The 25,728-nt window shown below is 39.1% G+C and overlaps 1 long non-coding RNA gene across 3 annotated transcripts in view; it reads left to right on the top strand.

The window, feature by feature from the left end:
• Positions 1-5,593, top strand: part of LOC127059457 (uncharacterized) — a 36,802-nt gene extending 31,209 nt beyond the window's left edge. For all 3 annotated transcript variants that reach the window (XR_007777332.1, XR_007777331.1, XR_007777330.1), the window contains exon 3: positions 5,334-5,593. This is a non-coding gene — a long non-coding RNA (uncharacterized LOC127059457). The remainder of the gene's footprint in view (positions 1-5,333) is intronic.
• The last annotated feature ends 20,135 nt before the right edge of the window (positions 5,594-25,728 follow it).

The following is a 25,728-nucleotide window of genomic DNA, read 5'->3' as shown; positions in this document are numbered from 1 at the left end:
AATACATATAATTTGTACAATATGCCATTGGGACTCCAGGGAAAGGTACTACTGTTCAAAGAAGAAAGGGAAAGTGGGACATCTGGAAAAAATCAGACGAGGAAAACCAGAATACAAGTTGGTGGAATTGCCACAAAAGTTTTATTTCGCTAAAATTCCTAGGGTGTGCTTGCGGCATTATTCATTTTACATGCCAATTATCCTTGCTTTTGCATCTATTTATAGTTGCCCTCCTCTGGAGGCCCAGACTGAGAAACAGTTTTGAACTCCTTCCACACTCTTGTTGCACAAACCCATTTCATGCTATTTTGGGGCCAGACACCTGCGGCCAGAGCAGTGGAGAGGGAGTGGAGAGGAGCAGGCCCTCAGAAAGAAAGGAACTAAAACAATTCCTGCACAACATTTTGTAAGACTTTGACCAGTGCTAAAATGGGATTAATCCATTTCCAGTAGCCCTGAAGAAATCACGTGCCTGGTGCCTGACCAGTTTAACCACAGGAACTTGTCAGTGCAGGGGGAAGGCTGGGCATTAACATCCAGAGTCAAAAAGCAGCTCTGGCTGCAAGTGCCGTCATCCCACTGAGCTCTGGCTGCTCCAGGGCAGGTGTAGGAGCGAATCCTGCCGGTAACCCGGAGCCAGAGCTCTGGCCATCCATCCATGGTACAGTCAGAGGGCTCCTGGCTGTGCTGCCAGGCCTGGGTGAGCCCTGTGGACCTCTCAGGGCCTCACACAGCCTCGCAGAGCCCTCCATGGCCTCACACAGCCTCGCACGACCTCTCACAGCCTCGCACGGCCCCACACAGCCTCGGATGGCCTTACACAGCCTTGCATGGCCTCGCAGAGCCTCTCACGGCCTCTCACAGCCTCACACGGCCTCACACAGCCTTGCACAGCCCTGCATGGCCTCTCACAGCCTCTCACAGCCTCACACAGCCTCGCACGGCCTTGCACAGCCTCTCACGGCCTCTCACAGCCTCTCACAGCCTCACACAGCCTCGCACGGCCTTGCACAGCCTCTCACGGCCTCGCACAGCCCTGCATGGCCTCACACAGCCTCGCATGGCCTCTCTCTCACAGCCTCACACAGCCTTGCACAGCCTTGCACGGCCCAGCTCTCTGCCCTCCCAGAGCAGGGCTCGTGGTAGGCGCTTGGCGAGCCCGGAGGCTGTTTGGCACTGGAAGCAAACTGATGCAAAACACAGTCAAAGCTTTCATGTGAGCTCCTGAGGAGAGGCCGGGGAGGCTGGAAAGGATACGCACAGCCTTGGGTTTGTTTACGAGGAGAGAGAGAAAGGGCTGCTGTGGGAAATGGCCGCATCACTTGTGGTGTACTGTGTGCTGTTTATACAATAGTGCCAGGTGGCAAGCACAAACACACTCATGACAGAGCACCTCAGGAACTGCAGAGCCTCCTTTTGATCTTCTTCAAAACCTAAAAAGGGAGAGAGTTGTTTAAATTTGTACTACTGTCACTGCTGCTCAGCTGTTTGAACCTTTTTTCCACCCACTTACGTTTACTTCTCTCTGCGCCAGTGAGTTTCTAGAGCACATCAGAAACATTGCAGGCAATGCCAAAGTTTGAGCAGCTGAGGTCACTTGTTCAGCCTGGAGGAGGGGAGACATGATAGATCTTATGGTGGTCTGCAGCTTCCTCATGAGGGAAAGTGGAGATGTAGACACCAATCTTTCCTCTCTGGTGACCAGTGACAGGACCTGAGGGAAGGGCATGAAGCTGTTTGAGGGGAGTTAGGTGGGTTATTACAAAAAGGTTCTTCCCCCAAAGGGTGGTCAGACACTGGAATAGGCTCCCTGCGGAGGTCACCACAGCACCAAGCCTGCCAGAGTTCAAAAAGTGTTTGGACAAAACTCTCAGGTACATGGTGTGACTCTTCAGGCTGTCCTGTACAGGGCCAGGAGCTGGACTTCACTGATCCTTGAGGGTCCTTTCCAACTCAGGACATTTTGTGATTATATGAAATACATGCTTGTCTCTTTAAGATAGATGTTTTGGATGGATAACAGAGAAGATCTGGGTAGTGTGATCATAGTTGTATTTGTAGCAACCTCTGTTGTCTGCATCTTTCCCTTTTTTACTGACATGTTCATAAGTACTATCCCAGACTCAAATGAAAAATACTTGTTATTGTTTCATAAGACCTTAGTATGGTTGGTACATTGTGTGAGTACAGGAGCGTAAGAACTCCTGGCTTTTCTATCCATACTTTGTGAATTTAATTTACATTTTCAGATTACTTTTATTCCCTGTAGGTATGTCCTGGACTCCTCTCCAGTAATTATTTTTGATGACTCCACTAACGCCTACTTCTTAAGACAGAGATGATCTATTTCAGACTCCTCCGCTGAATGAATTTAGCCAACAATCCACTCATTACTCTGGCAGATGTTTTTACTTTCTTTCTTTCCTTCAGGCCAGTAAAAACTTTATAAATCTTTCCTCTACCATTCCAGAAATGTGAGAGCTTCCCTCTTGACGCCTGAAACATCTCACTGACCTTGTCTGCATAAAGTAGAATATATCTGTAGATACTGCAGACACCTAAGTTTAAATAAACGAAACCCCAATATTTATTCTTATGAAGGGTTGATCCAGATTAGACTAGTATCCACAAAACTAGGTTTTTCTTAAGAATACTTACTCCTGGGGCTCATATACCCACAATTCAACAGCTGTCAGCTTGATTACCTACTGTAGCAAGTCCAAATGCTTATGTTGGTTGTCCCTGTTGTTTATAAAATAATATTGTGTCTCCCCTACTGGTATGCACATCAGTAGCCATGAAATTAATGGAGTATTTCCATTGTTCTCAGGAAATGTTAGCCAAAGGTCTGTAGAAAATGCATGAGGTCCTGCTCCAAATCAAGCTGAGGCATGCTCATGACAATCTTTCCTTTATCTCAGTCTTGAGATGTTAAATCATTGGTCTGCTCTCCCATTGAAGGAGATCTGAGAGTTCAAAGAGGCTACTTCAGACTCTCCATATGCCCTTTATGGCTTGTCCTTTTTGGTTGGAACTGGAAGGCATTTGGATATGTTGATTATTTCCAGGGAAAGATTGAACTGATTGCTGTAGTCTATCTCTCCTGAAACTAGGGGACACATTATTTTTTGAAACTAAATTTTGCTAAGAAGCCAAAGATTAATTGGTTATGGAGACTAAATTATCTTTCACTTTATAATTTATTAGAAAACTTCATGGCATTGTAACTAGAGGCTGTTAGAAACCTTCATGATGATGAATAATTATGACATGATGAGACATGTCTGAGGAGGAATTTTTGAAATCACTCTAATGCAAATAAATAAAATAGAGATTCGTATTCCAGGGAAAATACATAAACTCACAAAACTGCAAATGAAGATTAGCATACACTTTTGAGGTTTAGTTTGTTTAGTTGGGTTTTTTTTTTTTTTTTTTTTTTTTAATTGTGAAGTTGCTGGAGTTTTTCCAAAGTAGTAGCATAAAAGGGGGTATTTTGTATCTTATTATCTCTGTGCTAATTGCATCTTATTTACAGCCAGTTTAAAAGAAAATTCCCATCAGGGCAATACACGATTTCAGTTTTCTTCATAAAGGAGTGGTATGGGAATCTCTCCCTTGTCATTCTATCTTAGTGCCATTCTTTTTCTTCTGATTCTCAATGAGCTTGCAAGTTGTCTGTGTAGAATTTGCAGTATTTTACTGTGAAAATTTGTGTGGTACTCCCTGGACATCTTGGTATCTCACACCTACCTGGGTATTTTCTGCTTTCTGTGCATTCTCTGCAACTGCAAATCCCAAGTGCTTGCATCAGTTAAAAGTCAGTGTTAGTGGATCTATGGGATGGATTCACTCAGGTTCTGTGCTGTGTTGATAAACAGTCATTAATGTAAAACTCACAGAAATGAGATAAAATTATGAACACTTTATCCAAAAAAACTTACCACCCCCCCAAAAAAGTCAGAATGACTTGGTTACGACAGCTATAAAATTTGTACTTCCATCCAGCCACAACAGCAGAGTGTAATTGAAATGAAATTTTGTTCTTCCCTCTCTCCTTTTACCCTCTTTGAAAGAAAACATTTAGACCTGTAGCTTTCTGTAGGATTTACTGAGATTTCACGTAAGCCAATGTCTGGGATCCGAGTTTCAGATGTAGTGAAGGTTTTGATTTGCAACAGGTATGGGAAATGCCTGCTCCTGCACAGGAGGCAGCGTAAGACAGGAGCTGCTTTGTAAAACCAGTGCTGTTGTCCTGGTAGTGATGGAAGTAGTAGTAATTCAGGGGACAGCTGTAATGAGAGTGCCATTTCCTTATAAAATGCCAAAAGGTGGAAAGAACCACTACCCACTTGCAAATGGGGTGAGATAGCTTTGTGTGCTTATTAACATTGAGCACCTATTTTATTAATAATATTGCTGTGAACATTGTGCTTAAACTATCGATCCTCTATTAAGCCTGAGAGCAGACAGCCAAAGCTGTCAGGGTCTTTCATACCTTGAAAGGCATGTTTTGCAGGACAGTAGGCTCACTGGGGGACATCTGGGAAGCTAATAACCTTCAAATTGTCCACTTAAGTCACCTAACCATATGTCGTGACTGCCTTAACTCACCTCCTCAACAACAGCCTGACTACTTCCACCTGTAGTGGGTTTTCCTAGGAATGACTTGCTGAATTTGAGAAATTTGATCCCTGCGTGGCTTAATGGGAGTTTTATCTCTGACATCCATGAGGCAGGGTTGAGGTTTTGATGATGTGTGAGAAACAGCAACCTAGCTGTATTGTCCATCTTTCTGGAATTGTCACCTAGAAGAGGGCATAGGAGCTCTTATGCAGAGAGCAGGTATGCAATGGGAAAAGGTGCTGCGTCTTTGCACCTGCTTTGCTGAGAACACTCCTCTAATGATTTCAGACTTAGAAACAACGTGCTTACCAACAGCAGAAATCAGTCCAAACCGTTAATAACTGCTCAGATTTTAGGCTGAATGTTTGGGGATCTCCTAAGCGTCTACAAGTGTTTTCTGTGTCTGTCTGGCATAAGAAGCAAGTAGTGTTCTGCCATTAATACTGTTACTGTAATCTTGTATTATTTGTCCATGTTTTACACAGCATTGTTCTGCTCCCTAAGGACTAGACTTTGGCCAGTGTTGGATTCTCATCAGTGACGGATGGCTTGTGCATCTGGATTTTACATCAGAAACACGCTCTCTCGTTTGTGTGGAACTCATTCAGAAAAGTGACTGAACTGTTTTTCAAAAGTGAGATGCTGTAGTTGTATACCAATGGAGTGCCAAAAGACTTAGGTTTATGTGTCCTTGTTTCTGGTTGCAGGAAAAGACATCAATACAGAACACATATGAAATTCTGCCTGTGTAATGAAGAATATTCTTTGACTACACTGTTTCCAGTGTAAACTACTGAACGTGCAAACACAAGTTGCATGGGAGATAAGCCAAGGTGATGAAGTCCAAGCAAGATGAGGAAGCACAGAGACTGTAAACACATTATCTTCTATTAAAGGAAACATGTGTTGTAAAGATATAGGGTCTTGTCTTTTATTTTGGTAAGAATATGTTGTTTTTATTCTGATACAGGTGGCAAATTTACCAAGGAAAACATCCGCCAGAGAGCAGAGGTAGGCCAGAACACTTAACAAAAGCTTCATTATCTGCTGTTCTGTTAAGTAGAGGACTGAATGCTGGTCTCCTGAAGTTCCTGGCAAAACTAGCTTTTTCAATGGTCTAGGAGTTTATCCCAGGTGTTTTGCTACCATAGTGACAAGTCTTTTTCACACATGTAGAGAGCAGTTGGTTTAAATTAAGAACTGCTCTTATTGGGGTGCAGTATTTGGCACCCAATGCAAGTTAAATGCAAGTATTATGAAAAATATTTCTCAGTACACCTTTTACATGCAGACTAATACTTGGCAGGATACTGCAGGCATCACTGCAATGCTAACAGGTCACAGTAAATACAGCAGAAGTACATATGATACAGATAACTTTTACCTTCAGCAACTTATGTCATCTAAGCCCATAGAACTTAGTGAGCACCTAAGGAGAACCAAAATGGAAGAGTGACCTCACATACTTATACCAACTGGGTGTAGATCTAATGCTGAATAAATACACTCCTAGAACAGTCCTTTTGTTAAAAAACTATGCCAGGTATCATCCATGGCCAATCCTCCTGTAGTTTCCTTTATTAAGAGACTGCATACAAAAGAAAACTGTTTTGATATCATGTTATGGGGGAGTAGCCTAAGTTCTTATTTCTTTGTGTGCTGATTCGACAAGTACTAGTGATCTGTGTTGATCTTTTTCTTTACTGCTTTTCAGAAAAAGGATAATCCTGAACTAATTTATGCTCCTCATTTGAAACATTGATGCCTGGTATTGAGAGTAAAGCAAGGAAGCTGGTAAAATTTGGGGACTACTGGTATCTTTGATATATTTCTAGCAACGCCTTTCATGAGAATTTTAGTTCTTTGTGAATTTGAAAATAGAGGTGATAAACCAGGTAAGTATAATGAAAACTTTGTATAAAAATGAAAAAATAATTTAAAGATTATAATTTAAACTAATATACTTCAAGTTATTGTATTTATTCAGATTTACTGTCACATCTAGCTCTTATTTATTATACATAATATGGAGTTCCTACAGCATTACCATCAACTGGTAAAGCTGATGTAATATAAAGCCTATGGGAAGTGAAATTTGCACTGGTGCTGTTCAATTCACCACATGCAAGCTACAGATTATGCCAAGATGAACTTTTAAGGCATCACAGACACATCCTAGAATGACAGAATATTCTGAATTGGAAGGGTCCCACAAGGATCATAGAGTCCCAAGTGAATGGTCCATATGGGGATGGAACCAAAAACCTTGGTGTCATTAACACCATGCTCCCACCAATTCAGCTAATCATGTTTGTATCACCTTTTTCTATTATTATGGTCACAGGTATAAAATGGGTAATTCTTTTTTGGAGGTGCAGTTTTTGTGAAGCAAATGAGTCTTATTGACAGATCTGGTTCAGATGATCTGATAGATGATTTAGATTCACAAAGAATTTGCAGATGCCACTTGGATTTTCCATTGCAGTTACTGGTAACTGATTTTTAATTCTTTGTTGCTGTTTGAGAGTGATAGTTTTATTTGTTTCACTTTTTAAATAAAACTGAGCTGTTTATATCTTTGAATTGCTTACTGCATCAGCTATGAAGTCATTTAAATTGTAACAGTACTAGTGAGCATACTAGAGTACCAAGAACAAAAAAATATTTTGATAGATAGATCAATAGCTTTTTTTTAAGCTCAAAAGCATCTGATTGAAATCACACAATGTGTGACAGTGATATCATTAAAACAAATATCCCAAATGAGCCATCCCTCACCCTTCATACCAAAGGGGTGACATCATTTCTGCACATTGTATTGATAGTTTTTGTCGTTCAGTACAGAGGTCAGACAAGTAAGCTGGGAAAGCAAGTTGTGTTCCAAAAGGCCACACCAAGTCCCAGCATGAGCTTTTTATCTTCTTTGAATGTAAGAACATAAGAAATTAACTTTTACTCTGTTTTGTCCACCTGTGTTTACTGTAGCTAGGGGACCTATTGCTTTTCTATTAGGATTCTATTTATTTAAAAGCAAAGTGAGAACAGAAGAGTATATGGGAAAACTCCTAATAAGGCAAATTTGGCAAAAGAAGTCTGTACATTGCCACCCCATGCAGTGGTAGCTTCAGAGCAGACTGCTGATTGTTTGCCTGGCTAATTTTATAGTGTGCTTCCTACTTTGGGGTATGGCTTCTATAGTATCGGTCTCATTCTTTAGATGTTGTGGAAAATGGCATTTGCATTGAAGTCAGTGATAGTTGAGTGCATACACTGGAGAAAATAAACACAAACATTGCTTTCATTGTCTCTTCCTTCCTCTATTATGTATGCTAAACTTTTGCTATTGTTGTTTTTTGCTTACAGAGATACCAGGAATACCACTGGAAATTGTGTCTTCCAGTTCCTTCCTTGAAGGAAGGACAAGGAATCAGTTTTTTATTTTTATGTTTTTAATGATGGAAGAGTACCAAGTCACAACTCTGAAACTTGTTCTACTATGAAAATAGCCCTGCTGAGAACATAGCATGGCTTTGTTTTGCTATTCCACAGGAAAAAAAATCAAGAAGCTGATGAGCAAATGGAAAAATATGTTGGAAAAAAAAGGTTTTTCATTATAAAAATTTGCACATGTTTATCCTTAGAAACATTTGCAAAAGGTCTTCTGTTATGTCCTGAAACAACCTGGTCACTGAACAATATGTAACAGTTGAGCTAAATGCTGTTTGCTTTTATCACAGTAGCAGCAGAATGGATGTGACAGTGCCTTTATTACTGTTTGCATAGAAAGGTATGCAAATTCAGGCTCATACTGCTTGCCAGACACAGAATATTCTCTGTATGGAAAGAGAAATTAGTTTCCATTTTCATGCAAATTTTCCTGCTTATTGCCTGTACAGCTTTTCTGTCATATTTGGAGGTACTGCACGTCAAGCACTGGAGAGGCTTTGCATTATTTCCAGAAATCCCACTGAGATATGAGGGGATATGTAAAGCAATTAGAGAGGAAAATAAATGAATTTTTTTTCTGCCTTCTCTATATTTCATCATTGATTGAAGACACAATGTGGGGAAAAAAGATTTTGACATCTCTAGCAGAAATAGTTCATTTTTCAGACCTCTGTTATTCATATAGCTTTGTATGTAAATGTGTTCATTGTGTCAAGAAGACACAAAAACCCCAGCAGAGCCATCTCAGCTTGCACTGTGTGGTGCAGACTGCAAGGGAATAATGAACTAAAGTTGCTCTGTTCAACACAGAACGAGTTCTTCGCTCTTGGAACATTTCAGTTTTGGAAGTGGTAGAAGAGAGATGAGAAAAATAGGGCAGGGATAGATAGTGTGACTTTGAAAAGTCTGTCAGAAGGATTTCCTGTTTATCTTACAGCTCATCCGTTGGAACACTGTCCTAGGATGCGAGTTTATGTTTCCTCTCCAACTAAAGCGATTCTCCTCAGAGATGCCATCCCCTCCTAATTTTCAAGGGATGAGAGTCCTTCTCAGGCTGTGGCAGATTCCTGGGTCCTGCCTACTGGAACTGCCCCATCAGTGCTAGCAAGTGAGACCTCAGTTTTCCCTGCTCCCCTGGGAAGCAGGATGGTCAGGTTCCATGTTGCATGTCCTACTTTGGATGGAGTATAGTCCAAAAATTCAGACAACTGTGCGGTGTATACCTGTGGTCTGAGTCCTCTCATGAAGTTTAGAAATACATGTTCAACTTGTCTCAAGCAGAGGAAGGAAGCAAACTGAGGTTTCCAGAACCTAGGCAGCATCCTCAAGTCCATGGGGAGAAAGAAGTTATGTGCATTAATATTGTCTCTTGATATTCCCTGGCTGCTCTGCAGCCATGTAAGCATTAAATGGAAGACCTAGAATGGGAATCTAGAATGGTTTTTTCCATATTTCTACCGTGGGAAAGCAAGTATTGCTTATCATACCTCTAGCTTAATAAAGCTTCTGGATTTATGATTATCTTGGAGACTTTTAGCCTATGTTCATCTTAGACTGAAATGTTTCTATAGCCCCACAAATACTTGGGAGTGGGAAATATGATTATGTATGCCTGGCTTTCTGGGAAAAAACCAAGAACCCTTGCTTCTACATCTTCTACTTTTGTTGCTGTAATTCTCTTGGTATTTTTAACAAGCTTTGAGCACTTTTGGGGAGAGGTGGGCATGGGGAAAGTATTCATTTGGCTCTACTATCCACAGAATTTTTTAAAAAAGCTTCTTTCTTATTTTTAGAAGACAATTATAATTTGCCCATATAGTATGTGAACTCATGATTAGCATCACTAGATTACTATTTCAGTGCAACACAGAATTCCTCAGCTTTATTTGCATCTTCTTTTTTTGGCACATTTCCAACAAATGCATGCCACTTAGGTATGTAATTCATGAAATTTATGTCCTCACTGTATTTTTGTAGAGTCTTTTTTTTCCTTGCCTATTATTAGTGAATAAACAAATTTTGCTTTCTTAAACGAGATCTACTGCAGTACAATTCTAAGATCATTTTTGTTGATGAAAACTCCACAGGTGATTGGCAGACTGTACTAGAAACCACTCATCAATACTGTCCCTTTGTTAAATGTCTTTGAATTTCAATAGAGGTGCTTTATGCAGAGTCCTTTAATGGCATCTGCATTTTCATTTCTAAAAAATTTGAATGCTGGAAGACCTATAATATCTATAACATTAATTCTAAATGACATAGCACTTATGGAATGTAATTAAAATGTTACCTGAGAGCTTATAATTCTGTGCACTATATTTTTGTTCTCACAATCTTTCTTAATTGAGAAGTCCATTTGGTGGGTATGTTTTTAATCCCTCCACAATTTCATATTGTTGTTTTTCTAGATTTGTTCTGAATGTCAGAATAGATATAGAAACCACCCACCAGGTGGTTACTTTATATAAAGCTAGATTTTTTAAAAATCTTGGGGTTTGGCAAAAAGTGTGGTCCACTTCATTCCTTATCACTCTTCTTCTTATTGACAAAAATACCATGAATTACATTTTCTTGCAATTTCAAATTATAATTTCCCCGTGGCCATATTGATTGGAGATTTTTGTTGGTTTGTTGGCTTTTCTTTTTCAGTTGGTAGGTTGTAGGGTTTTCTGATAGGTTTAACTTTGTGTGCTGGAGTAGAGATGGCAGACTGTCTACCATTCCACAGAAACTGGCTCATCATGTGTGAGACATCTTAGGGTTCGTGTCCTCATTACATGTTCTCTCTTCTGAATTCTTTTCTATTTTTCACTGCAATCTATTTTTCATTGGCTTTTCTCTCATTAATACCATAAAAAGGTCAAACTGAACTTTTTATCTCATCCGGTTATAGTTTTGGTTTTCTGTTTGTTTTTTGATTTTCTTTGTGAGGTCAAAATTAGTCAAAAAAGGAACCTTAACTGAAAACCTCTTTTTAAAATCTGCACTAACAGCACTGGGATGGAAAAATAGGTTGGAGAGAGTTATAATCCTTAAAATGAAAAACAAGGACATGTAAAACATGGACAGTGAAATGTGGAAATAAACAGAAAAGCAAGAGGGGTTTCTTGTCAATAGTTTTTGGTAACTGGAAAATTGTCAGAGTCTAGAAAGGCCATAAAGACTTCATTGTGTCTTTCAATCAAGTTTTAGAGCCAGATAGTTACAAGGCAAATTCATTCTCAATATACAGCCTCTGGAACGATGACCATAGCATTCAATTAATCTGATGTGACCAAAATGTCAAGATCCTCATAAAGAAATCTTTCACTCATTTGGGTTATTATATCAAGAGATTTTTTTTTTTTTTTGAGTCTGATAAATATAGGGCATGGAAGGAATTTACTTATTTATAGTTTCTTCTTATTTCATAGTGATAGTCCTTGCCATCCTTCCTATACAGCTGCAGAGCTCCTTAGATAGGAAAGACATAGACTGAGTAATCGTAATTGCTACTAAAAAGGAGAAAACAGAAAAGGGTTGGATTCAAAACAAGATGCAAGCCCAGCTCTGCTGTCCTGCACTCTCTGTGTAATATGTTACCATTACTTCTTTAAAATGTAGTGTTGAAACCCATTTAAGCCCAGATGTCACTGGAAACTCATAAAAACACCAGTTTAAGCAATCCCGTGCTGTTTGAGCATCCCATTAGCCTGTCTCGGACAATGGCCAGCACCAACTGCTCAGGGGAAAGAGCTTAAGAAACACAACAATGATCCGTTCCTCTTTCCTTTCTTCTAGTGATCAGTGCTGCAGGCATTTCCTCCTCTTGATATCACATTAGGGCCATTGTTTAGTTATCCTCGATGGACCTTTCTCCAATTGACTTGCCTAATGCCATTTTCAACCTGCTAATATTTTTCACATCCAAGCTTAATTTAGAAGTGAGTCATACAGCTCAATATCTTGTTGTGTGGAAAATTGTTCCCTTTGGTCTTAACTGTTTTTAAACCTGTCATTGGATAAATTATTTTGTTTATATGACAAGGAATAATGAACAATTGTTCCTTATTCATCTTCTCTGTCCTAGTTATGATTTTATAAACCTCCTCTCCCCACACACACAAGCCATCCTGCGCTGAAGAAAGATGGCCTGCTTTGCTTGAGCCATACTTGCAGCCACCCTTGTCCCCCTTCAGAGTATCCCCAGCTCTACTGCGGCCTTTCAGAGGGAGCATCATCAGAGTTATACCAACACACTTGCCAGATGTAAAAAATGTGCAACAATGGAAGTACTCCAGGACATAAAATAATAGGATTTGTGGTTTGTCTATAGATTTAATGAGTAACTGGTTTGGGAGTTTGGTTGGTTTTATCTTGAATAGAAGGGTGATTTTTTTCATCTCTGTTTCTAAATGAGTTCAAGCTGTTTTGTATTTGAACTAAGCAAGCTAGAACTTGCTCCAGAATAGGAATGTTCACTCATAGAGGCAATCTGAAGCAGCTATCCATTTAAAAATGTCTCCCCATCCTGTTATACATCAATTTTCATCCATCAACAAACCCTCAGTCTCAGAGCTTTCTGCATTTCTTTCACAGGAGCACTGTGTGGATTAATTAATGCACGTTGTTGGTTGAAAATAATTAGTGACAAAATTTAATTGCCTTCAACACCAGTTGACTCCTATCCACACATGTGCAAACTATAATTTCCCATTCCTTTGGGATACATTTCTCATATGTGTCACACATGTTTCGTAAATTGAAATGTGTTGGAGGTTCTCCTTATTTTGGGAAATTTGTGTGGTCTGCAAACCACAGAGACAAGCAAGAGTTCGAAAGGCTTCAGCAGAATACAGTCTGCTCTAGCACAGTAGATACACAGGTCAATAAACATCCAAGTAGTGCACCTAAATTGGTACTAACTACTGTGTGTTCTATTTAGACAGGGCTGAGAGATGAACTGCCTTGCAGCCTTGCTGTGTTGAAGCATGAATGCTGTCCACAGCTTTAACTCAGCAGATGACAACTATCGTCCATTCAGTCCTGACTTCAAGTCTGTCATGAAACCATTAAATGGCAAATCCCACAGGTATTTCTAGCAATTGATATTTATGAGAAAACACAGTTGGAATCAAAATGGTCATTGAAACAAACTTTTTCTTAAGCCCAAGGTCTAGTATACATTTTAAGCTAATTTGAATGCGTTTTTTACTCAGCTTGATGGAGTTGACTCTTGACCAATTAAAGACTCTGCAATATAAGATAGTGGAGCTCTTACTAGGTTCAAGGCACTGAGAAAACAAGAGAGATCTACATGACAGTGATCAGTACTGCCTCAAGGGACCTGGATTTGTGTTATGATATTGCTGATGAACTGTGTTTTAGACCTGTATCAGAGTTCTGATATTGCTGATGACCTGTATTATAGACACAGTAATTTTTCACTTTTGATTTTGTTTGGTTTGCTCAGCTGTAATGTATTTGCAGAAGACTTCTTGCTACATATTTGTAGTCAAACACCATGCAGTCCTCCTTTTCTCTTGGATGTCTGCTAGCCAGGTTCTCTGCTACAAACCTAATAACACAGGATTTAAACTTTCCTGCAGAATATCTTTATTCCCTTTTAATTTCATTAAATTAGTAAGAATTAGTTAGCTGAAGTCAGCAGGAAGTGTCTTTTTCGGGAGAGGAGGTGTCCTTACTCTTTGAATCTTGTCATATTGTTACTAACTGAGCAGTGCTTCCTTGCACAGCTGCTCAACCTAATGACTCACAGATTCCAAGATACAAGAGTCTTGTTCTTGTCCATACACGTGCCATCCTGTCCATTCCTATTGATTAATTTCCAGGCTGAGAGCAGTGTAAGTGACTGGCCCAGCAGGATAAATTACTCAGCAGAAGAGCTGGGCAGTCTTCTACTAGGTTAGGGCAGCATCCAAAAGAGTACAGATGTCATGTGTGTGGTGTAGGAGCAGGGCAGGGGAGAAGAGAGGCCAGGCAAGGGTCACACTTCCTCTTTGTTGGCCACCATAAGGCACCAGGTTTGCTCAGCTGTCCATGGAGCCACTGCTAAATAAACTATTAAATTGTCTCAGTTGTGTATTGGAGGCTTAGAAGATTCTACACATCTAGGCTGGCCCAATTTCTTTCTGAATTCATGCAGTATGATCACTTACTTCATATACCAGAGGCTTTAATTCAAATGCTGTGTCCCCAGTATATCTTTGTTAACAATGACACAGATTAGTAAACATACTTCACTGTTGGAGCGATGACTGTCTTCCGTGGGGAGGGAGCAGTGTGTTTTGGCATTCTAAGAAACTGTTTTCATTTTATCAACAGACTTTGTTTTGCATAGCTGCATAACATGAGACAAAGTTGAACTTATGGTCAGGTTTAAGGTTACTACTGAGGATTTCAGCTTTTCAGCTACAGGGGAAAAGGTCTTGTATTTTTTTCCTCACAACCTCTGTTGAAAATGTTTGCATTTGTCTAGAAATAATTACCATTTCCTAACCCAGTAAGATCTTCCAACAAATACAAAGAGCTGCCTGGAGTTCTGACACCATGCAGATCTGTTTTGTTGTTTGTTTATCTTGGTAAACTAGGAGTTTTGTTACAATAGGATGCATATTTTGGCTTTTGAAATGCAGCAAGGAGCACAGGAAATTATATGTGCTGACAAATGGATTCTGAACTTTTGTTAGGAGGAAACAATTTCAGAGCCTCCACTAGGAAAACCCCACCCATCTTGTTATATGGTGTTTTAACCTCTAGCTGTTTAATGACTTACATGCTATGAAGGACATGCATGTTTTCTCTTAGAACAGATTCTTATACTCAACCCTGCCCGTACACAAAATTTCATGGATTTCACTAAACAAAAATTACTTTGGTAAATGTTTCAGATAAAATCCCTACTGTATTTACCTTTACTGTCGAGTTCTGTGTTCTTTCAACATAAAAAACTCTTCTCCCAGTATGTAACTAAAACATTGCTCTCAACTGAAGCTTCAAAGCAATGATGATGATTTCCATAATATATAGCATGTGGGTCTCTCCCTGTAGTATCTTGTAATAAGGAGAAGGTCTTTCTCAAACAGGCTTAACATATGTTCTTACTATCTGTTTTCCTTGAAGTAATTTAATGACAAAGGGCAAGGCACCGCCAAGCACAGTGGAACAGAAGATTTGCTCTTGTGGGTGAGGGATGGTCAGGAAGGTCGGTGTCTCAGGGCTGGGATTTCCCATCCATGCTGCATGCACTTGGCTGGGCCACTGACCATTGTTTCAAGTGATACACTGTGCTGGCTCCCACGCAAGGTGATTTTTTCTATGTCACATTTACTGAACAAGCTCTTCTTACAATATCTGGGATAACGGCTCATTGTGGCTTCTGTGAATACAGGGGAAATTCCTGGCATATTCCAGGACCAAGAAGGCCCCTCAGTGACTGAAAATCGGACTAAACCTTTCTTGAAGGTACATGAACTGTGAATCTGAGAGTAAAATTTACTTTCCACTGTGGGGAAAAAAAAAAAAAAGTGCTGCCTTGGGTTTCTGCGTGGTCTTTTCTTTAGGGCAATGTATATCACACACATTTTTGTAATTATACAGTAATAATACCTAGTGATAGTGTCTGACATGGAGCTGTTGTTCCTTCAGGTTTTCCTTATTCTGGAGTTCCTGATTTATTAAGGAAACTGTACCAACCAGGGCACCCCTTCTAATGTTAGACTGTGAAAAAGAAAGGAAGAGGAACGCATCAAGTGTTTTGAGACTGAGGCTTCAAGGAAAGTATTAACTTCATTTAGCCAATCTTCTTCTATTACAGCATTGACTTTGTCTCTTTGACTTTGGTATATTCTCTGCTATACTCCCAGGAGAGAAACCTGTATGACAGAAATGAAGAAAACAATAGAATAATGGATAAACAGTCTAAAACTTTTGGCTTTAGAACATCATGGCTTATTTCATCTCCCCTCTAACTATCTGCTCTCTCTCTCCCCTCACATGTCAGATGAACTCTCGGGGTCACATATGTCATCTGGTTTTGGGGTGTTAATTTCCTAGGACAAGGAGGTCAAATACATAAACTATAATACACTGATCAATATAATGGTTGGCTAGTGAAGGTCAATTAATTAATAAAAATTATTAAAACTAGAATCACTCTTTTTATTTAAGAATGATGCTTCCATGGAACATAGATGTCTCCTTCTATAAAGGTGGGGCTGCCTCTTGACTTGTTTCCTACTTCCAGATTTCCTTTTTAACTGGCAGGAAGACTGGGATTGTGACAATAGGAAGGGGAAACACAGAAGAACAGTTAGTGGCAGTGAGTTTTCTCATGTTTAGAAATAGCCTCTGGGTGCAAAAACAATTGTCGGCAGCTTTCAGCAATTTCAGTGATGGGTTTTGTTTTCTCAGACCTGACCACCCCCTGTTCATCAGTCTTTTCACATCTATCAGTCATGAATCTGAGTCTCTCAGCATCCCCATGCTGAACTGTCATTAATCAGTCTAGAGTTTGTATAGCTTTATAGCTTTAGTTTGGAAACTGCTTCTGAGTCTGCTTATGGCACAGCTTAGGCAGCAGGGACCAGCTCTATTTCAGGTTATTATAAGCACAGTAAAGATTTTCACTGTCCTTCTAAGAGTAAAGATAGAAATGTTAAGTTCTCCCAGACCACTGGGAGAACCAATGGCAAGGTGCTGTCAGCCATTCCAGAGAAAAAAGGAACAAAGAATCAAGTTTGATGTACACTCACTAGGAGTGTTGTGTGTACTCTTATCTGGTTTCTGAAGTCAGATGCTACTTTTTAATTATTTTCATGCCTTCTAACATCAACATAAGCTACTATGCAAGCTCACCAGAGGGGAACAGCATAGCTCTGGTGTGAAAACACAGCTAAGATTTGAGACCAGTGCTCAAATTCCAGCCTCATTACACCATGAAAATCTAAGTTACCATTTTCTGTCATGTCTTCTATGGGTGGTGAAAGCTGAACAGCAATGAAGACTCAAACCATTGTGTGGCATAGTGAACCATGCTACGCCAGGATAAAGTCAAACAATGGAATAGTAAACACATCCAAATCCCATCTGTGTTACAGTGTTCACCAGTGGGACTGCAACTGCACCATGGGATCCTGAATTGCAAGCCCTTTTATTTGAGGGCAAGGGACATTCATCCTAAATATTAGTATAATTTTATCACTTAATTTATTATATTAGTCCAAATTCCTGTAGTGAGTGTCTAGATCAATATGCTTTTTCATAACTGCCATCTTTTATAGGGTACTGCTAAAAAATCTAGTTCTTTGGTTTATCAGTCACATCAGAATGACCTACACCCTTGTGAATTTGGGTTCATAAATGTAACTGTGTCTGTTCATATTTTTTATGTTTCTTTGCAGAAGAATGGTTCTACTCTGCACAGTTCTGTCCTGCATGAGGAGCCACCAAGGATTATATTGTGGTTATTATGTATGAAAATGGAAGAAAACAACAGCTTCTTTCACACTCAAATGTAAAGTAGAGGTGAAAGGAAAGGTTCAGTTGCAGTAACCTTTGCTGCTTCAGCTATTTGCATTAATGGGGGTAAGGTGCTTGAGTGAAACTGCTTTTGCTTTTGAACAGTGGGCCCCATCCTGTCTCCCTTTGGTGCTGGGGACTGGGTGGAAGGTTTGCTTTGTCTACAGGGAATCTCTCTGCTTTCACCTGTGATCAAAAGACTGATGTACCACACCCAGGCCCTTATGAGAGCTGTCTTCCTTCAGTGCAGCAGATCCCAGGGAGATGTGGATGGACTTCCTGAGTGTCAGATGGGAGAGAGGTGAGTGAGGTTATACCCAAACTAACCTGGTCTGTTACAAATTTTTGGGCATGCTCTAACTTTGATAAATGAACTGTTCTGCCCCAAATATTTCTTGGATGTCTACATTACCATTTTCAATTGTGCTAACTCAAACAAACCAGCAATCAATTAACTAGAATTACAAAACTCTAGGCTAAACAAAGCCATCGTGAAGAAACTGGCTTTCAGCCCAGTATCTGTGATGATGGGATATGAAACAGCCTATTGATTCTGCAGCTCTCGAATTCTTGTACAAGAGTAAAAACAATGCTATTTGCCTTTTCAATAGGGAGAGAAAAAAAAATCCCATTTTATTCAATACCTCCACTTAGAAAAGGCAAACTACATTACTGAGCCAATTTTTAGAAGGTGGTACAGAAAGAAGTACTTCCAGCACATTAAGAAAACTTCAGCTTAAAGCTATACAAACTCTAGAAGAAAGGCAAGAACACTAAGTTTTAAATTAGATTTATATGTCCACCTGTCAAAAATGCTGTGCAAACTTTTTGAGGTATTTTTATCTTTCATCAAGAATGCAATTTGAGAAGACAAAACAGCTCTTTCAAGTTTTTGTGCTGGTGATTGTCAAGTTTATTGCTAACACTATGATATTTAGTGCTTTTCATCTGGCTTCAGATGACAGAACCCTAAAACGTATGAAGATCTCAGCTTCTAGTATTCATGCTTTGGGGAAAAAGCTTGGAAACTTGAAACAAGCACATACAAATGGCTTAAATAAGAGGACAAGCAACAACAACTGAAAACATCACTTTCCTAAACCTCTTCTTTTTAATTAATTCTCTGCTCTGGAGGAGCAGTTTTGTAGGTTTTCAATATGCAAGGGTTATAATACAAAGAGCATGTGGTAATTGTAAAAGCAATAACCAGTCCAGCTGCATTCCCTGTGCAGAAACTGAGAGGGACAATAAGCCATAAATAGTGGTGTCACCGCCACTCTTTGCCTCAGTTAAGAAGTATTATTATTCTAAACACAAAACAAACTATTGCTTGGGCTCCAACTGAAAGTTTCAAAGCCTCATAAATCTGCCAGGTCAAAACCAATTTTCTTTGGAATTTTGGAAGGGAACTTCTTGAGAGAAAGAACCAGTGCTAATTTTAATTTCCTTTTACTACTTGTTTTAACAGCCTTGTCCAAACCCAAAGTGTTCTTCAAACAGAAGAATAAAAATTTTTCTCTGATTTTCCTCATTCTATGTATGCCTATAGCTCAGCACTAGTCTACTACAGCAAACACAAGCAGAACATATATATATACACAATGATATATACAATGAGTATATATTTTCCTTTAACCTGAAGCTGCTGATTGTATATAAATATTTTTATATATTATATTGAATATATTGTTTATATATTATTATATATTTATTATTATAAATATATACAATGAGTATATATTTTCCTTTAACCGGAAGCTGCTGAGAACTGTCTTCAGGCAGAGACTGATGTGATGAGTGACTGCATGTTAATTACTGATGGTTTTAGGTAGAATATTGCTGCCTATTGTCTCCAAGGTCCCAGTCAAGGCAGGTGCTTTTCCTTCAGTGTAAACCTTTTTTAGGTTTTTTCAATAACAGTTTGGAAACTGCTGCCAATGAGGAGAGTTGCTGGCTCCAAAACATGAAGGGGAAAGTTTTGATTTTTTTTTTTTTAATAAAAAGGAAAAATCTTTCAATGAGAGCTCAGCAGATATCTGAGGCAATTTTCAGAAAAGTCTATTGAAAAGGAAGGATGTGTCTATGTGTTCACTGTCTGATTGCCCTTCCAAGAATATTTTTTTCCACTACTTTTTCTGCTTTGGAGTATCTTCCCTGGTGGAGAGGCCAGCCTTCCCAGCCTTCCCAAAGGGGAGGGGGGGTAGGTCAGAAAGGATGGTGTTTTTCCTCCTTTTCTTAAGAAATTCCTCTTCCACCACTATGCTCCTGCTATAACACTTAATTGTCTTCATGCATTGTATTCTACACAGAAGACCTGCTTGCAGCACAGTGTTTTCTAGACTCAGTATTTTATCATTACAATATATGGTGTTATGTGTTTGCTAATATGCAAAAGAATCAAGATGAGCAATATAACATGAAATCAGAGGTTTCTATCTTTCTAGGGATATTTATTCCATTTTCATTATTATGTAATGGTGTTCTCCTTCTATTCAAAAAAAAATTGGCTCCAAGCATCAATGAATGCAGCGATAGAATAGACATGATTAGTCCAAGATCCCCACAAAGAACTTCAAAAATGAGAAAAGTGGCAAAAGGGTAGGTTGTAGAGTGAGAGAGATTGATTAAGATATTTGGTATTGTGAGAAAATTCTCTTTTTTTCCTCACTTGCTAAATCTTTTGCACCAGAGAGGAACAACTGATTTTTAAAAACATTTGGCTTAATTTTTATATTTTTTGTGTGTGTGTGTGTGTAAGCATACAATAGGCCCATACCATATACTCAGCTGGTCAAAACTTAGGTCTTGGGCCTAAAGAAAGGCAGCATAAAAGTGTGCGGTTTTTTTCAATTAAAAGAAAGAAAGTAGTAAAAGGACTACTTTACATAGTTCAAGTGATTAGGGTAGAACAGAAAAATATTCTGCCTCTAACGTGTATTTAAATAAAGATGTCTCTTTGCTTGTTAACTACTGTCAAAAGGCACCTCATTCTGGGAAACATGCTGAAGTTTTCTCTGTATGCCATGATATCTACTAGCTGCCTAGTAGACAAAGAAAAATTCTTTGTGACTCTCTTGTTTTTGTACACAAAAGCAAAAAACAGTGTCTGCATCCATAGGTATTGTTTTCCAGTGAAATAGTTTTATGTCATACCAGTCCATAAGATTCAGAAAAATAATTGTACTATTGTTGGCCATAATAACATGTTGTGATTAAAACAGATCTTCACTCTGCGGGTTGAAAGCAAATATATAGGCTTGAGAGAATTTTTTAGCTTTTTGCTTCTCTGTTTTGCCCCAGATTGACTCTGCATTTCTGAATTTCTTGCTCTACCAGGTTATCTCTTAAACTTATAAACATTGGCTCTTATTAAAGAAATTCCTCCAGGAATGGCAAAACAGATAGTTACTAACTATCAAAGCAAATTCAGACTTCAGACACAAGTGCTTCTTGCTTTTTTTTTATGCCCTGGTACTCTGCAAGCTTTAGTGGTGTCTTGTAGGTGAAAAGAAATAGGCAGCTGGAGGGTGTCAGAGGTTTTTCCAGCAGTATTCTTGTCAATAAAACAGCCTGAAACTTTGTTTATAGCTTGGCAAAGCCATCATAGGCTGAATTAGTCACAGCAGCGAAGCTATCTGCTCACCAGTAGGGAATCTTCATTTTACAAACTTTTTGCATAAACCTCATGAGGTTTAATAGGAATTACTTTATACACTAGTAAAATCTATAGATTTTTACAGACTTTTGAGCTTTTTTTTACTCTTTCCAACACTTTGCAAATCTAAGGCGAGTTCCTCTGGCTCCTAGTCTCTTCTCTCTTAGCTTTCTCCCAGATGCTGTTGCTAAATGTTCAGCATGCATGAATGAGTCTGGAGGCTTGGCTGCAAGGCAACAGAAGTCTGAGGCTCAGGAATATTGCTGCCTTTCACTGTCCCTCTCAGTGAACTTCCCAGAGTGACAGCTTTTCTTGTTTAGCCAGTAGCGTGGTTATGATCTTATCAAATAATTGAGCAAGAATGCAATTCCATGGTATAATTTACAAATCTTTAGGAAGATTGGTATCTTCAAGCTGTCTCAAATTTGTGGACCCCTGTAAAGTGACTCTAAGTCCATTGAAGCAAACTTTTTTTGCTCAGTTATCTTTCTAGGTCTCATAGGAGTAGACCACGTGTTAAAGACAACTGATCTTGAAAAAGAGACCTCTCTTCCAGCTGAAATTTAAGTACATTTACTCAAAGGTTCAGAACACTGTCAACATCACTTTGATTGTGAATTCCCTGTTATAGGGACCTTCTCCTTCCTTTTTACAAACAGTGCATTCAGTTCATTGGTCACTGTGCTTTGTGAGCATTATTGCAGTATAAATTATAAATGGCGGTTTTATCTGAGGATCCTCAAAAACATCACTCTGTAAGCAAACTTCTCCTCACTGGATTTGGAATATTTGGAAATGATTACTGTTAAATTCTCAGAAGCAGGATGTGTTTCATGATGGTTGGTAGACTATAGGTATGAGGTAAACATTGTCCTAGCTGACTGAGTTTTTGTGGTCGCACCCTAACTTGTACAGCTTTCATGAGAGGAGCCAAGACTGAAAGGAAACATGGGAGTTTCATGGAGCACAATTACAGTTGTTTATTCAATTATTAGCCAGTCCTGAAATGACTCACAACACAGCTGCTTAGATTTACAGGCAGTTAACAGACTTAAGTGTTTGTTGGCTTTTTTGTTCAAAGTGATGCAGTGGGACACTGTCCTGGGACAGATGTACCACAGAGTTGAAGGCTTGAGGAAACAGAACAGACTTTGTCTCTTACATCAGCTGTTTTGTCAATGGCTGTGAGAAAGATAATATGAAAGTGATTTTATCTGTCATATCTTGAGATAGCAGAGTAATCTAGTAACAGTACTCAGTGAAAGCTGGGCACTGCTGTTTCTGGGATGCTCTGAAAACTCTGGGATTCTCTGATCTGCTATTTCCAAATACTTCAGTTTTGATGTGACTTTATTTGGCAACTCTTGCATCTGTAATAATATTACAGTGTGCTGGCTGCTTGACTGGTGGAATTGTTTCAAAACAGTGATAATTGACATTCAGTAAGAATAATTTGGAACTGTTTTGGTTACATTAACATTCAAATTTCATACTTTTTACATAGAGAATTGCTTTGTGAACAGAGATAGAATAACCAATAAGCATAGGCTGTGTCATGTCATATAAACAAGTATTTACAAAATGCTGTGACACATTGCCTTTTCTAAATTATATTGTTTCTGATTTTAATTTGGGGTTGTTCTCCTGTACTAGACTTCTACATTAAGTAACAGGAACTAACAACACTGACCATAACACTTTAGGACTTTTGGGTTTCCTTTTTCACTTTTTTATTTTCTTCTATTTTTCTTCCTTATTTCATTAGTTCACTGAGGTACCTCTTCTGCTCCTAATATCCTTTGTCTAAGGTTGAGGTACCATCTTTTTTCTTGCTCCTGTTTAAAGTATTTTATATTTTTATACTGCTACATACAACCATTGAAAACTGAAAGCATCTATCCCTACTGTAGGTAGCAGGATTTGTAAAACTGTAAGAGGTTCTCCGTCTTTTTGTCAATGACAGATCTTCATTTTAGGGCTTGCATCCTTCTTTTGGACAGGCACTGAGCTCAATGCAAGTTCCATTTGGAGGTTAACAGCCTTCATTGTTACAAGTCCTGATAAAACTTTAGACTTCCTTTTCCACTGCCCTGTCTGCACTCATGTAGATAGGCGCAGAATGAAACTACAGCAAGTTTATTATATCTTTGTTCTGTCTTGATAGGATATGAAATATCACCTTCCCTTGATGAGTCTGCAGTGGCTGAGAGTGAATTTTTGAAGTTACTCAAACTTCCTGAGGGTTGTGATGAATTATGCCTGCTGCCCATATTCTGGTTGGCTTTTGCCATTCAGAATTTTCTAAGAGAGAGGAAAATCTTTTGCTGTGGTAGTAGGTTAGGACAGCATGGGATGCAGCTTTGATGAGGATTGGGATGGCTGAACAGTGGCCAAACAGTTATCTGATAGGTGATTTGGACTGCGAGTTGCATTAGACAGCGATACAGCCAAGGAGATTACAGTCCTCTTAGCTCCTCCTTGGAAGTTTGCCCCTTGGGATCCTCTCTGATCCATGCCCAGAGAATTGCCCTTGCAATATTCCTGCTCTGGGGTCCTCACTCTCTGATGGGCAGCAAACTAGACTAAATGCAAGGAAGAATCCATGGCTAGTTGTGCTGGAGGAAAATACTCCAGGGACTGGATGGTGATATTGAAGAAGTTAGGGGCTGAATTTAGTTTATTGCCTAAGAAAAAAAAAGCATGTTTATTACTTCTTACTCAGAAGGTAGTTTAAAACAATTAGTCTGCTTATTGGAGAGCATTGTACATTAAAAGCTACAGCTGAAAGTAGGGAACCACAAGATTTCCATGTAAGTAGTAGAAGTTTTTTTTAATAACCTAGATGAGTCAGAAGAAACCAGTGGTTTCTTATATTTGAAGGAGTTTCCTTGAAGTTGGAGTCCTGTAATCAGATGAGTTCATCTGCCATCTGAGCACCTGTATTAGCAGTGTTGAAAAGTAACTCTTAGCTGCTGCTTAAAACAAGTCTAATGTACTCCTTGTTGTGCTCTGAAGACCTTGGACTTGATCCTGCTTTTTTGTACGTGTAGACTCACCACAAAGCATGCAGCAAGAAAAAACCCTTTTAAAGAGCATGATCTTGCAGCTCCTAAATAAAACACACAAGATGAAGGCCTCCTTGTGACATCTTAATACTCCTTTTGTTAAAAATTAATTTAAGCCAAAAAGAGGCAGCTGAATTTTGAGAAGCAAGCACCTCCTCTGTGCCCAGTAAGGCTGTTTGCTGTGCAAGCAACCAAACAGAGAAGAGGAAGTGGCTGGGATCCTGCTCCAGCTTTATTTTGAGCTTTTGATTGTCCTGTCCAGAGAAAATGGGGTAAGCATCTTCCATCCTGGAGGGATTGCAATGGGTCATCCTTAACTGGTGGCTTTGCTATGAGGAGCATGGAACTCGTGGGCACTTTCTTCTAGAGCAAGATGGCTGCAGGCCCAAGTTTGAAATTAACAGCTTAATTCCAGCCTTATAACATAAACCACTCCAAATGGGAAGAAGATGAGCCCTACTAAGACTGAAACATGGTTTTTGTTTGCAAGGGTGTAGATGCAAATGTTTTCAGGAATATTACAGAGGAAAAACTTTCTGGAGAAGAACAGATGGGTATTGTAGACAGCTATTATTTAACACAATGAAAAAAGCATCATGGAGGAGGCTGTGTTTAAGACTTGTAAGGAAATTGAGACCTGAACTGACAACATAATTGCAGTAGCTTTTGAATTTACCAGAAGCCTATTTCATGAAAACTGCAGCTGGTCTCCGTGCTTTTTTTATGAAATACAGTTGCATTTGTGGAAGATCCAAGCAGTGCTGCTATGTGGAAAAGCAAATAATCTCAAAGACATTTACTTCTGCATGGAAATATTCCCAGACAAAGGAATCAAACCCTCTCCCTAGAAAGATTAAATTCAGTCATTTCCTTCTGTACAATATTTTACTCTTTTCTTATGTTGATAGTCTTCACACTTGTAACCACTAAACTTTGTCCTCTTACTGCCATTTTTTATGCACACTATTTGTTTCCCAAGGCAAGTGGCATGCAAAGTCATCTTGTATTTAAAGTACTTCCACTTAAACTTTACAGTAAGATTGGGAGTAAGATATTTTGAACTTCGTGATTAAATGTTTTAGCAGCTGTGGCTGTAAAGACTTAAATATGTTTCCAATTTTTTTTCACACAGGTATCTCATCAACTTGGAGGTAACTGAATACCTGCAGGATACAGGCATAAAGTAGGTATGATAGCATTTTATTTGATATTAATGGTTTTACTGGAACATATAATTACTGGAATGGTTGTGTACTCCTTGGCATAAGTGTACATGAAAGAGTGTGTTCCCTGAAACAGGAGCACAGCTCTAAAAAACCCCTACACTTAATAATATTGCTTTGCAAAGCAAATGAGTGTACCTGTGTCTGCCAATTAAATTGTAATGTGGGTGGAATAATTAATTTGAACACA

The sequence above is a fragment of the Serinus canaria genome, chromosome 3, assembly GCF_022539315.1.
Source record: "Serinus canaria isolate serCan28SL12 chromosome 3, serCan2020, whole genome shotgun sequence".
NCBI classification, from domain to species: Eukaryota; Metazoa; Chordata; class Aves; order Passeriformes; family Fringillidae; genus Serinus; species Serinus canaria.
Note: the sequence above shows the minus strand (reverse complement) of the source record. Positions and strands in the feature narration are given on the sequence as shown.